General features: G+C 42.0%; 1 pseudogene across 1 annotated transcript; it reads left to right on the top strand.

Annotated features, from left to right (window-relative positions):
• Nucleotides 1–1821: 1821 nt before the first annotated feature.
• Nucleotides 1822–2811, top strand: LOC110192471 (uncharacterized; annotated as a pseudogene). Its single transcript, XR_013484478.1, has 2 exons — nt 1822–2095; nt 2259–2811. The product of XR_013484478.1 is annotated as an uncharacterized LOC110192471 (transcript).
• Nucleotides 2812–13733: the final 10922 nt, after the last annotated feature.

Below are 13733 nucleotides of genomic sequence, written 5' to 3'. Positions count from 1 at the left end.
TTGTTGGTGGAGTTGTGAAATGATCCAACCATTTTGGAGAACAATTTGGAACTATGCCCAAAGGGCTACAAAAATGTGCATACCCTTTGATCCAGCAATAGCACTTCTAGGGCTATATCCCAAAGAGATCAAACAAATGGGAAAAGGACCCACATGTACAAAAATATTCATAGCAGCTCTTTTTGTGGTGGCAAAGAATTGGAAATTGAGAGGATGCCCATCAGTTGGGGAATGGCTGAGCAAGTTGTGGTATATGAATGCAATGGAATACTATTGTGCTGTAAAAAATGATGAACAGGCTGACTTTAGAAAAACTTGGGAGGACTTATATGGTCTGATACTGAGTGAAGTGAGCAGAACCAAGAGGACTTTGTACACAATAACAGCCATTATGCAATGACTAAGATTGTTAAACTGAACCCTTCTCAGCATTGAGGATCTAAGACATCTCCAGAGGCCTCGGGATGGAAAATGCTGTCCACATCCAAAGAAAGAACTATGGAAGTCGAATCGCTAACACTTATTTTTACCTTCTGTTGAGTTTTGTTTCCTCTTTCTGATGGTTCCTTGTATTGGTTTTAATTTTTACTTACAACTTCACTAATGTGAAAATGTGTTTAATGGGTATGTAAATGTAAAGCCTATATCAGATTGTGCGCCATCTTGGGGAGGGTGGGGGGGAGGAAAAGGGAGAAAAATTTTCAACTCAAAAGCATATGGAAAAAATAAAAAAAAATTTGAATTAAAAAAAAACCTTTAAATTAAAAAGCACACTCAGTCAGACACCTGCCACAGACAATGCTGTGTCCAGACTGAAGTATGCGCATTAGAGAAAAGACTGCATGGGAAGATCATACTAGCAAGAAAATATAACAGGAAGTTTCCCAACATGTTTGTTTCTGAGAAAACAGGAAGCATGTGAAGCTAGAAAGTGGCAGTGAAGAAGAAGAACATTCCAGGCACATGGGACAGCAGTGAAGGGGCACTGGGTCAGGAGGAGGGTCCTTTATGAGAAACGGCAAGAAGGCTATTGTTACTAGATCATGGGGTACTTGGAAGGGGGTAGAGTATAAGGAAATAGGAAAGGGAGGAATTGACCAAGTTCTGAAGAGCTTAAAGGAATTTCTTATTAGACCCAGGAGGAGAGGAGGTGACATGGTGAGACCTGTTCTTTCAGATGATCAATTTAACAGCTGAGTGCAGCATTGGCTGGATTGGAGAGAGAGTTGAGGCATGGAAAGCAATCAGACCACCATGGCAACAGCCCACCCTTTGGATGGTGAGGGCCTGATACAAGGTGACTGCTTTCTGAATAGAAAGAGGGATGAAAAAGGCACCTGAATAGGCATTTCATTCTTTTTGTCCTCAGTTTCTCCATCTACAAAATGGAAGGTTGAAACCAGCAATCATGTTTTTTTCATTTTAGCCTGTAGAAAGATATAACAGAAACACAGAAGAGAAGAATAAACATATTCTCCCCCAACTCCATTAAACAACTCAAGGGACACATTCCCCTCACAACACCTAGTAGACCAGAGAATCTCCAAGGCCCCTCCATCTCCATTCCATCGAAGCCTGAGCCCTTAACTGTGTATAAATTTTGTTGGTACTCTAGTCTTAGTTTTCTTTCAAACTCAGCTCCTTTCTTTCTTTTTTAATTCTGTTCTTTGAATAGACACTTATCACCTCTTGGTCTCTAGACCCAGAGCCATCTGATCTCTCCTGGGAAGGTAGACAGGCTTCCCCTGCTTATAACCACAATAGGACACCTGCCACAGCCACCACCATGTCCAGCCTAGGGCAGGTGCATTTAATATAGAAATACAAAAAGGCCACATGTGGTCACACTTTCAAGGAAATACAATTGGGTAACTCCTTTCATGTGCATATAACCACTCCTGGGGTCCTTCAGTGTAGGCTGGACCAGCATTGTTTTGCATGGTGATATCCAAGGCACCTTCGCAAACTGAGCCTGAGATACAAATACCTCCCATCTGTCTCCCTCTGAGCTCAGAGCTCTCTGCCTTCAGCTCTGCAAGAGTCACAATGCTCTCCCAGTCCTTGCTCCTCTGGCTGTTACTGCTCTGGCCTCAAGGTAAGACTTCCAATGAGCCATAAATTGGCACCTCTTAAGAGACAGCAGGAGTATTCCAGTGGGCATCTCTGACACAGCCTGAAGGTAAGAGAACTAGTCCTGCATTCACTGTCTCTCTACAGGATTCTTCAGTCACTGAAATATCTTTCTTCTTCTCCTTTAGCATCGCAGGCAGCAATTGTATTGACCCAGTCCCCGGCCTCCCTGTCCGTGGCTCTAGGAGACAAAGTCACCATCAGCTGCAAGGCCAGTTCCAGCGTTAGCAAGTGGATGGCCTGGTACCAGCAGAAACCAGGACAGTCTCCCAAGCTCCTGATCTATGATGCTTCCAACCTGCAGTCTGGGGTCCCTGCCCGGTTCAGTGGCAGTGGCTCTGGGACAGATTTCACCCTCACCATCAGTGCAGTGGAGGCTGAGGATGTGGCAGACTATTACTGTTTTCAGTATTATAGTGATCCATTCCCACAGTGTTTCAGCCCTGAACAAAATCCTCTCCAGGCTACTCAGCCCTTCAGCAGAGGGCAGCAGCTGCTTCCCCAGAGTCACAGGCTTGAGGAAACCACTGCCCTCAGGGGAGAACTGGGCCCAATTCAGCCCTGCTGCAGGAGCCATTTCTCCCAGGGACCCTGGTGGAGATAGAAAGAGGAAGAAGAGAGAGAAAAAGGAGGAAGAGAAAGAATCTTCTGCCTGTTATGCTTTAGCCAGGGACAAACCTTGCCATGGGGGCTGCTTCCAGGAGCTGGTGTCATTATTTACTCTGCCCTCTGTTCCCTATCCCAATTACCTCACCCTGAGATGGTGTTTAACAGGACACTGAGGAAGTCCGTCAATTGGGGAATGGCTGAACAAGTTGTGGTATATGAATGTAATGGAAAATTATTGTGCTATAAGTAATGAGGAACAGGCAGTTCAGAAGAATGGGAAAGACTTACATGAACTGATGCAGAGTGAAATGAATAGAACCAAAGATAGTTTTACACAGTTACAGTCACATGGTACGATGACTGACTTTGACAGGCTTGGCTCTTCTCAGCAATGCAAGGATCTAAGAAAACTCCAAAAGACACATGATGGAAATTGCAATCCACACCCAGAGAAAGAACTGTGGAGTCTGAATGCAGATGAAAGCACACTATTCACTCTCTTTTTCCATTATTGTTTTGTTTTATTGCTTCATTCTCCTGGTTCCTCCCATTAGTTGTAATTGTTTTTTACATCATGACTAATGAGAAAATATGCTTAACATGAATTTATATGTAGAGCCTATATTGGCCCTCTGGGTGGGGGAGTAGGGGAGAGGAGAAATAGGAGGAGAAGAAAATTTAAAACTGAAAATCTTACAGAAATTAATGTTGAAAACTAAAAATAAATAATTGTTTTTTAAAATAAGAGGAAAGCATAAATAATCCAGGGGAATGGGCCTGGACTCACAGCTCTGCCTGCTTTTCCCCAGCCAGGATAGACAACTTGGATGGAATATTCCCTAAGTTCTTGAGGCAACCTCATCTATAGGATGGATCCAGTCTCTCTCCTCACTCTGGGAGCACAACTTTCAGGCAAGACTAGCTCTCCTGTCCTTGTCACCCCTTGGTAGTCCCTCATTCATCTTCCCAGAGAACTGGATCATCAGCATTGGGGATAACCATCCTTAACTTCCATAAGGCTTCTAAGAAAAATGTAAATGAAAAGAAATATAAAGGGGAAAGGATAGCAAAAAAGAGAGGAAAAAAAGAAATTTACATGATAACTGTTGTATATTTTATAGGAATACCAAGTTGTACATAGTAGATTTGTAGTTTTAAATACAATCATTTTTTATCGTACTACATTGCAGAAATGTTTGATTTTTTATTTATTACATAAATATGTATTAATATAATAAAAAAAGAGATCAAGGAAAGCATGAATAGGAAGAAAGGAGGTTGGGTGAGGGGCAGGGAGAAAATACCTTGAAAAGTCTGCTGGTTTAGGGGGTGAATTGGACAGAATGTACAGCCTGAAGTCAGGAAGACTCATCTTCCTGAGTTCAAATGTGGCCTCAGACGCTTACTAGATGTGTGACCCTGAGCATGTCACTTAACCTTCTTTGCCTCAGTATGCACATCTTGAAAAATTATCTGGAGAAGAAAATGGTAAGCCATTCCAGGATCTTTCCTAAGAAAACCTCAAATGGGGTCATGAAGAGTCAGACATGACTGAAACTACTGAACAACAATGCACTTTCAACTGTAGTTGGGCTTCACACAAACAAAACAATTTAAGGCAACTAAGTGGTGCACTGGATAGAACACTGGGTCTTGAGTCAGGAAGTCTCGAGTTCAAATTCTGCCTCAGATACCTACTTGTTTTGTTACCCTGGGCAAATAACTTAACCCTGCTTGTCTCAGGTTCCTCAGCTGTAAAATGGGCTGGAGAAAGAAATGGCAAACCACTCCAGTATCTTTGTCAAGAAAATTCCGAACAGGGTTGTAAAGAGTTGGACACAAGAGAAAAACTGACCAAGAAAGCATTATAAGTACTTTAAGGTTTGCTAAGCACTTTACATATATTAACTGATTGGATCCTCACAACAGCATAGGTGCTATTATTATCCCCATTTTACAGAGGAGAAAACTCAAATGTGGAAAAGATAAATGACTTGCCCAGGGCCACGCAGCTTGCACTCTACCCACTGTACCAGCTAGCTGCCTAATTGTGCTAAACAAAAACGGCACATCAATGGAAAGGAATATTACTGGGTCATAATAAATGGGAAATATGAAGATTTCAGAGAAATATGGGAAGACTTATGTGAACTTAGATAAAGTAAGAACTAAGAAAGCAATACACACAACGACTAACAATGTAAATATTAAGAATAAAACAGTGAAACTGAGTGTGGTGTAACTGTCATGACCAAACTTCCCCCTGGAGAGCAGCAGAGGAAATATACTTCCTTTCCTTCTTTGTAGAGGTGGGAATGATGGCTGTGGAATATTGTATGTGCTCTCAGAATTAATTGAGAGATTGATTACTTTTACTGAACTACTTTTTTTCACTTTTCATTTTTTTTTTAATTTTTCATTACAAAAGGTGGCTTTCTGGAAAGGGGGAGGAAAATTCAGAAAGAAAGATGAAACAAAAACCAAAAAATTAATTGAAATGTTTAAGTCAAGGGCAGGATTTGAACTCGGGCCTTCCTGATTCCAAAAGCAATATTCTAGCCATTAGGCAACACTGCCCTCCTAGATAGAAGAGAGACAGAATGGTTTAATACTCAAAGCACTGGACTTAAGATATCAAAAGACAGTGTTTGAACCCCAATTATGTCATTTTGGGGTCAGGTGACCAAGACTAAGTCAAAAGCTCACATTCCTCACCTATAAAATGGGGAATAAGCTTTGATATAGCACCTACTATGTTCCAGGCATTGTGTTGAGCACTTCACAACTATTATCTCATTTGATCTCCACAATAACTGCAGTTATCCCCATTCTATAGATGAGTGCACTGAGGTAAATAGAGATTCAGTGAATTTCCCCAGGGTGACAAGAGTAATGTTTGACAGTAGATCTGAAATCAGGTCTTCCTGATTCCAGAACTACCTCTCTATCCACTGGTCTAGCACCTGCCCCAAATGAGAATAATCATAACCTCTACATCACCCTTCTTAAAGAATGGAAAGGACTTTGCAAGTTGTCAAATGACATTTAAACTGAAGATTTTGCTGTACTCACACAAGTCTGTGATGAACTCAAAGATTCCCATTGAGTCACTGAACAATGGGAATTGAGAGCAGATTGCAGCATTTCAAGGGTGTAAAGGGACTGGGAAAAACAGAGGGCAGGTAGAGATACTATGTTTATAAGGTTTATCAATCAATCAGTCAAAAAACATGTATTAAGTACCTATTCTGTGCCAAGCACTGGTCTAAGCTCTGGGAATACAAAGAGGCAAAAGATAGGTCCTGCCCTCAAGGAGCTTACAATCCAATGAGGGAGGCAGCACATAAGGGAATACAGACAAAGCAAACTGTCTACAAGATTAGCAGAAAAAGAACCCAACAAAGTTGAACCTAGATAAAACAGACCACAGCATCAGGCAAAGTTGCTGTTGTCTTAATTTTTGTCAGTCTTGTTTATACCTAAAAGCATAAGGTGAGGGAACCTTGAAAGGGGAGGGCTTAAGCCTTCAGGAAGTGGACATGGGAGGGAATGACAAAGAATGAAATCTGCAGAATGGGTACAAGGAAGGAATAGCTCTTCCTCCCAACCTAAAGGGGAATTACAGTAGAAGAATGACATGAAAGCACAGGACCTAGGAAGGAGTTGGAGAAGCTTGGGACTGTCAACAACTCTTCTCTGTCTATTTTTGACTCACTTTCATAACTGGTTTTTTAGACTTATCCTGCCCACAGCCCTGGTGCTTCTTTGCTTTTCAAAAAGGACGTCAGGGCTGGCTTAGAAATAGAAAATCCTGTTCATGAGGAAATGAATGGAAAAGTGCTGAGAAAAGACAAATACCCCAGAGTTGAGTCCTAGCTTCACTTCTATAGGAAACAAAAGCAGGCTAGGAACACCCAGGGATGGTCATCAAGGGATCCAAGGAAGAAGCATGGGACAGATACCACAGGGTAAGAACTGAAGGAAAAGGACACAGTTCATGTTAACACACTTCCTGCTAAAAGGATGCAAATCTTTCATTCTTAAGTGTCAATACTGGGATGATAACCTGCGCCCCATAGGATTTCCCATGAGTGTAGAGCACAATGGATTTGCCAAACCACAGATCTATGAAAAAGTTTTTATGCCTCTAGGAGGGAAGGGGAGGACCTAGCAAGTCTTGGCCATGAGATGCCAGCCACCCTGGGTGATCTGAGCAAGGAAAACCACTTCATTCTGGTTGTTTTATCCTTCATGCCATGAATCCTAACAGAAGGGGAAGAACATCAGGGCCAACCTGGCTCCAGCTGGTTTTGTCTGCAAGGAAAGATTCCAAGGTGGGGGCTGGATGGTGGTGTTTGTGGTTTACCCTTCTGTCTGGAAGAGGACCAATGACATCAAGAGTGAGACAGCTTGACTTGCAAGTGAATTGGATTTAAGTGAGGCAGAGCTGTGTGAAGACATCAGCCTCACTCTCTCCTCCAGAGTCATCAGAGGCCAGTGGCAGGACATAGGTCAAGATGACTGGCACAATGACCCCAGACGCAGAGGAAGGGGAGGGCTTTCCCAGGACTCCTTTGTTTCTTTTCTCTTTCTCACATTTCAGGGGCCATCTCTAGTCATCCTGATCTATGTCATGCCACTGGACCCACATGGAAAGATTGAGGCTGATGACTTGGCACAATCCTGTCTCACTTAAATCCAATTCACTTGTACATCATGGAATCAACTTCTTGATATGATGGTCTTCTTGAAGAAAGAAGGACAAGGTGCAGATAGGCAGCACAGTGGATGGAGCACCAGTCCTGGATTCAGGAGGACCTGAATTCAAATCAGGCCTCAAACACATAACACTTACTAGCTGTGTGACCCTGGGCAAGTCACTTAACCCCATTGCCTAGCCCCTCCCCCCAAAAAATACAAGGACAAACACAACATAAAATTACAAATCAGCACTCTGACCAAAGGAATATAAATTTCTTGAAACTGATCTCTGGAAAACCAGGGTTTGATAAAGCCCATTCAGATTCAAATGGGGTTACTTCCCTATGACTTAAATCCAAATCACTCAGGCTCTCACTGATTGGCCAATAATAATTCCCAGCCCAAGCCCCACTGGGTCACTGTTTGGGTTTTGCTGTCTCAAGGGGAGTGTAAATAGCAATCTTTCCTGCTCTAGACAGAAATCCTGAGGGTCTTCCCTCCCAAACTGTTTTGACTCTAGATCTCCCTATCTCACCTGGCTGGAAATACAACAGCTGCTCATGGGCTGGATCTCACTGTTGATTGGCATGGAAAACCTGATGTGCTGTCTTTCTGATCTGGGCCCATTGGCATGTCTTTAGGCAGCCTCCTTTATGAAGAGGCCAGGGCTTCTGTTGCTGCCAGACTTAGTTTGGACGCCTGATCTGGCCACAGCCCAGCTGCTGCTCCTAACTTCTGAGCTCAAGCAATGCACCAGCCTCAGCGTCCCTGGTACCTGGAATGACAGGCTTGGGCACCATGCATGGCCTATGTACCAGGTCTAGTGTTGTTATTACTCAGTCATTTGATCTCTTGGTCTTTTCATGTCATTCTGCATCAGCACATTTTTATAAATTTCTCTGGTTTCTCTGAAATCAGCTTTTTCACAGTATACTACTATTGTAGACCATAATTTAGTCAGTCATACCCCAACTGCTTTCTTTAAGACTTCAGACTTTTGCTTTGTCAGCCATTACTGAGTTCATTCTAAGAAAGACAAACAGGGGCAGCTAGGTGACACAGTGGAGAGAGCACCGACCCTGCAGTCAGGAGAACCTGAGTTCAAACCTGGCCTCAGACTAAACACTTGACACTTACTAGCTGTGTGACCCTGGGAAAGTCACTCACATGCAATTGCCTAAAAAGAATGTAAAAAAGAAAAACAAAGACAAAATCTGACTGCATGTACACATTTGTTTCTCACAAAGTTTGTGGAATATGCATACAGAGATAAGCATGGCAGTTCACTGTGAAAATGAGCCCAAGGATGGATAGAGAAAAGAGCTATTAGATCTTCACAGTAATTCCCTCTCACCCTTCCCTCCCTTCCTGCCTCAGGATGCCTATGTCACCTAAAATTAGAGTCTCCATAGGTGTTAACCATGATATGAGGAAGGAATTTCTTAATGGATAGATTGTAAATACAGTAAGAAAAGAGAATGTCAAGGTGTCCATTGAAATAATAGATCCAAGACTTCTGTGTTTCTTTTATAATTAACATGAATATGTATAGCATAACATGGGATAATATGTGTCCATAAAATGCCAACATAAGAAAAAGTCTCATCATTCAAGATAGCATCCAGTTAAAAGCATCCTGTCCTTGGGAGTCATAAACAGAAGAATGCTCCAGATCAGTTGCATCCAGCTCTATAGTTAGTTGCTGACACAGGAAGGAGCGTTTTGGTTGCACTCCGAGAGCAAAACAAAGCATGTCTCTTATGCCAGAGCATGCAAAGCATTGTGGTAGCTTAAGCTCAGAGTGGCCAAAAATGTCTTTCTCTTGATTGTCCAATCTAGGTTTAGGACTTTTTCAGATCTTGGGGGGCTCAAAAATGGTTCACATCCCCCTCCTTTAGGTCAAAGGTGTGCCCAAAGATGCCACCAGCTGGCCATTGCAGGTATGGGGAAGACTTCACTCTTCCTCACACAGTGAGAAGAGATGTCCACTTGTAGCTGGTGCCTTCAGATGATGCAGGAGTCCACATCCACAAGGTGGCAGCTGTGGGAGTCCTCAGAAACACCTGACAGGCTCTTAGAACACATATGCATTGGCAACTTAGAATAAATAGCAAAACATAAGTCCTTGGTTAAAGAAACATAAAGATGGTTCAGGTTCAAACAATACAACAATGTTTTTCTCAAAATTTCCATAATTGCGCAATTACCTTAAGTCAGGAATGGATTAAACCACTCAGAGGACTCACAATAGACTAGTTTTGGTCAAGGAAATTCACATGTCACAAGGTAACCAGGAACACAGAAACAGAAACCATACAGTGGTAATTAACATTAGGTCTCCTTGTGTCCCAGTAACCTATTCTCAATGTCTAATTAGTCAGAACCTTTTAAGTCCCAGATATCTCATGTAGTTATCTGCTCTCTAGATATCCTTTCTAGGACAACAGGTTTTATTCTCCAGACATTTCTAAAAGGGAGTTCTGCTTCTGTGGTCCAAATCTAGAAGTTCCTAGATAATTCTGCCTTAGTATAAGTTAGTATAATCACCTAAATTTGGTTCTCCAATTTTGAAATTTCAGAGAATTTCAGTTTATATACCAGTGGCGGTTTTGGTCCTTAGCTAAATCCTGCACCTGGTATATGAATCTTTTAATATGTGGGGGTCCAATCATAAAATGAGCTCTTCTGCCTTTTAAAATTATCAGACAGTTACTTTCATAATGGAAAATACAAATTTGAAAACTTATTACCAAAGCATGCCTAAAGCCTGAATTTCCATGATAGATAAATTTTGGAAGCCAATGATATACACCTCTACATAATTCTTACAGTAAAGAGTGTAATCTTGTAGCTTTTCTCCCAAAATTTGCTATCCTATTTAATGAGAAATATATCACATTACACCTTTGTCTTGTTACTTTGTCGAATCATTTTCTCCAGGAGACATTCACTATCAGCTGAAAGACCAGTTCCAGCATTAGCAAGTATGAGGACATCAGCATGGTCAAGAGAAACAACTCTGAACCATGACTTTAGAGAAACTCTGAGAAGACGTGTTAACCACCTGACAAAGGAAGGATGGACACCAGATGCAGAAAGTGAACTCTGACGCTGTCAAGAATTATTGTGCTTGACTGTCCTCGTATGTTACAGGGGATTTGTTTTTCTTTATTTCTTCTCAATTTTTATTTCAGGAATGAAGCAAGAGGAATCATGAAGGGGGAAAAAGTAGAGCATTGACTCATCTTTTTAAATGTGCCAAAAAGAACAGAAGGCAGTATAGATATGCAGGACCGTTTACAAAGATAGGGATGGGCTTTATTTTATGGTTGTTTTACAAGCTGTGTGAAAGAGAGTTTCACAGCTTCATACAGAATCCTCTTTCTGTGTTCTGCTGCAGGTATGGAAATGCTCTTCTCTTAGTGTTCAACGTTAAGTTCAACATTAAAAGTTTGAATTGGGTCAGAGCCAAGATGGTGGAGTAAAAGTAGTGACTTGCTTGAGCTCTCCCTCAAAACCCTCCAAATACTTGTAAAATAATCATTCTAAACAAATTCTAAAGCAGCAGAACCCATAAAAAATAGAGTGAAACAAATTTACAGCCCAAGGCAAACTGGATGGTTGATTGGATAGGTATATCACCCTGGCCAGGGGAAGAGAACAGTTTAGCATGGGCTGGCAGACAAACCAGGAAGGAGAAGACCTGGAGCAGGCCTCAGGGGACTGAATCATGGGCAGCTATAGTGGTTTCTAGAGTTCTCAACCCATGAACACCAAAGACAACTTAGAAGGTCAGTAAGAAATGTCTGTGACTGTGGTGAGAGAGAAGCGAGGTCCCAGCCCCTGTTCCCAGCTGCTTCCAGAGCTGCTGGCACACAGACTGAAGCAGAAACAAGTGGCTGATCAGAGGGGGGTTGCAGAGATCTCTCTGCTTGTACAGGATTCCTTGCTTTGCCCTTGCTTGGATCTGGGTGGCAGTCCTGGGGTGAGGAGTGCTGGCATCGTGGTGCTTGTAGTGGCAGTGAAGATCAAATCCTTCTGTTCACAATCCTGTGAGACAAAAGAGTGCTAATGGTCACTCATAGATCAGAGCAGAGGCCAGGAAAGGAATAAACACCTCGCCCTTAATTATAGCACCTTGGAAGAACTGGAAATTTACAGGTCTCTAGAAGTATCTATAAAAACAGCTGCACAAAACCCCTGAAGCTTGGGACAGTACATTCTCCACATTGGAAGCAAACCCCTACCTCAGAAAAGAGTTTGTAACTCAAGTAATTGGCTGGGATCATGAAGACAAAGCGTGAAAACAGTCGGATCATAGAATCTTATTTTAGTGACAAAGAAGATGAAAACATACAACCCAGAGAAGAAAACAAAGTCAAAGCTCCCACATCTAAAGACTTGAAGAAAAATATGAATTGGTCCCAGGCCATGGAAGAGCTCAAAAAGGATTTTGAGAAGCAAGTAAGAGAAGTAGAGGAAAAACTAGGAAGAGCAATGATAGTGATGCAAGAAAATCATGAAAAACAAGTCAACAGCTTGCAAAAGGAGACTCCCCAAAATACTAAAAAAAAAACACCTTAAAAAATAGCCTAACCCAAATGGCAAAAGAGGTCCAAAAAGCCAATGAGTAGAAGAAAACCATAAAAAAAAATTCTAAATCAAAAAGCACACCCAGTCAGACACCTGCCACAGACACTACTGTGTCCAGCATGAATTGTGTGGGCATTAAAGAAAACACTGCATGAGAAGGTCATCCTAGCAAGAAAATAGAACTGGAAGCTTTCCCACACGTTTGTTTCTGAGCAAACAGGAAGCACATGAAGCCAGGAAGTGGCAGTGAGGAAGAAGAGCCTTTCAGGCACATAGGACAGTAGTGAAGGGCCACAGGGTCAGGAGGAGGGTCCTTTATGAGAAACAACAAGAAGGCTTGAGTCACTAGATCATGGGGTACTTGGAAGGGCTTGAATGTCTTTCTGGATGTTTCCCTAGCAGGTAGTGTTTTATTTATCCTTTACTTTTACATTAATACTATCAACATTCTGGGCTTCAGACGTACAACAAATACCTGATTGAGGTCTCATCATTAATATGTTGAAGCTACATTTTTCCTCTGTGCTATACACTTCCATAATATTCAAGAATTTCAAAAGAAAATTTGCTATTATATATTATTATTCTTATCTGCTTGGTAACAAAATATGCCTCATGAAATATTTAAGAATTTTTTTTTCATTTTTAAGCAATTGGGGTTAAGTGACTTGCCCAGGGTCACACAGCTAGTAAGTGTCAAGTGTCTGGTCTGAGGCCGGATTTGAACTTAGGTCCTCCTGACTTCAGGGCCGGTGCTCTATCCACTGTGCCACCTAGCTGCCCAACAACTTTTTAAATATCTATTTTTGTCACATCCTTTTAAAGCCCAACTCATAATCTAACAGCATCCAAATTAAAAGCAGAGTTTTTGTCTAACAACATTTCTGGTTTGCAATGGTCTCTCAAATTTCATAATATAAATTTCAAAATACAATATAATTTAGGAATGCAATAATAACACACAAAAAAATAAACTTCAGATAATATCAGTTACATTTCCAAATTATCACATATATTTTAAAAAATCATTGATGTCATTACCCGTAGCATTTTAAAACCACTTTAGACTTATCAGGTATCAAGAATAATTACATTCAATTAAAGAAACAATAATAATACATTACTCAGCATATGCCACTCACCATGCTGAGCACTTTATCTCACAACAACAACCTGGGGAGATGGGTACCATTATTATTTTTCTCTTTGCACATCAGAAAATTGGGGCACAGACAAGATAACTTGCTGAAGTCATGTAGCTAATAAGTTTCTGCAACCAGACAAAAGGAGCTGGGCTCACAAGGGCAGAGGCTGGCTGGCTTCCCCCACCTTGTACTGCCATGCTCAGTTCTACCAGGAGCACCTGGACCTTCCCAGGCAGCAGGGAAGGGCTAGGCTTGTCCTGGATATTGACTGACTGGGCTTTGGGGGATATGGCAGAGTGCACTACCTAGGGGATGCGGTGGCTGGTGCCAAGATTTTCCCATTGGTGGTGGTCCCTGGTGGCAGGGCAAGGTGAATGAATGCTGGATATGGGCCTGATCTACTGCCCCCAAGCTGCAGGCTCTATTGGGGCTAGGGCCACTTGTAGCTGCTGGGGTAGGGTGGTTAGCATGTGTTGCACCTGAGTGATACACCCAGGCTTTCCTAGAGGGGTGGGCTGCAAGTTGCCCAGGAGCACAGGGCATTGGGGCCACTGC

Source organism: Phascolarctos cinereus, unplaced genomic scaffold (genome assembly GCF_003287225.1).
Source record: "Phascolarctos cinereus isolate Bilbo 61053 unplaced genomic scaffold, phaCin_HiC Scaffold_2;HRSCAF=192, whole genome shotgun sequence".
NCBI lineage: Eukaryota > Metazoa > Chordata > Mammalia > Diprotodontia > Phascolarctidae > Phascolarctos > Phascolarctos cinereus.
This window is presented reverse-complemented; position numbering and strand designations above follow the sequence as displayed.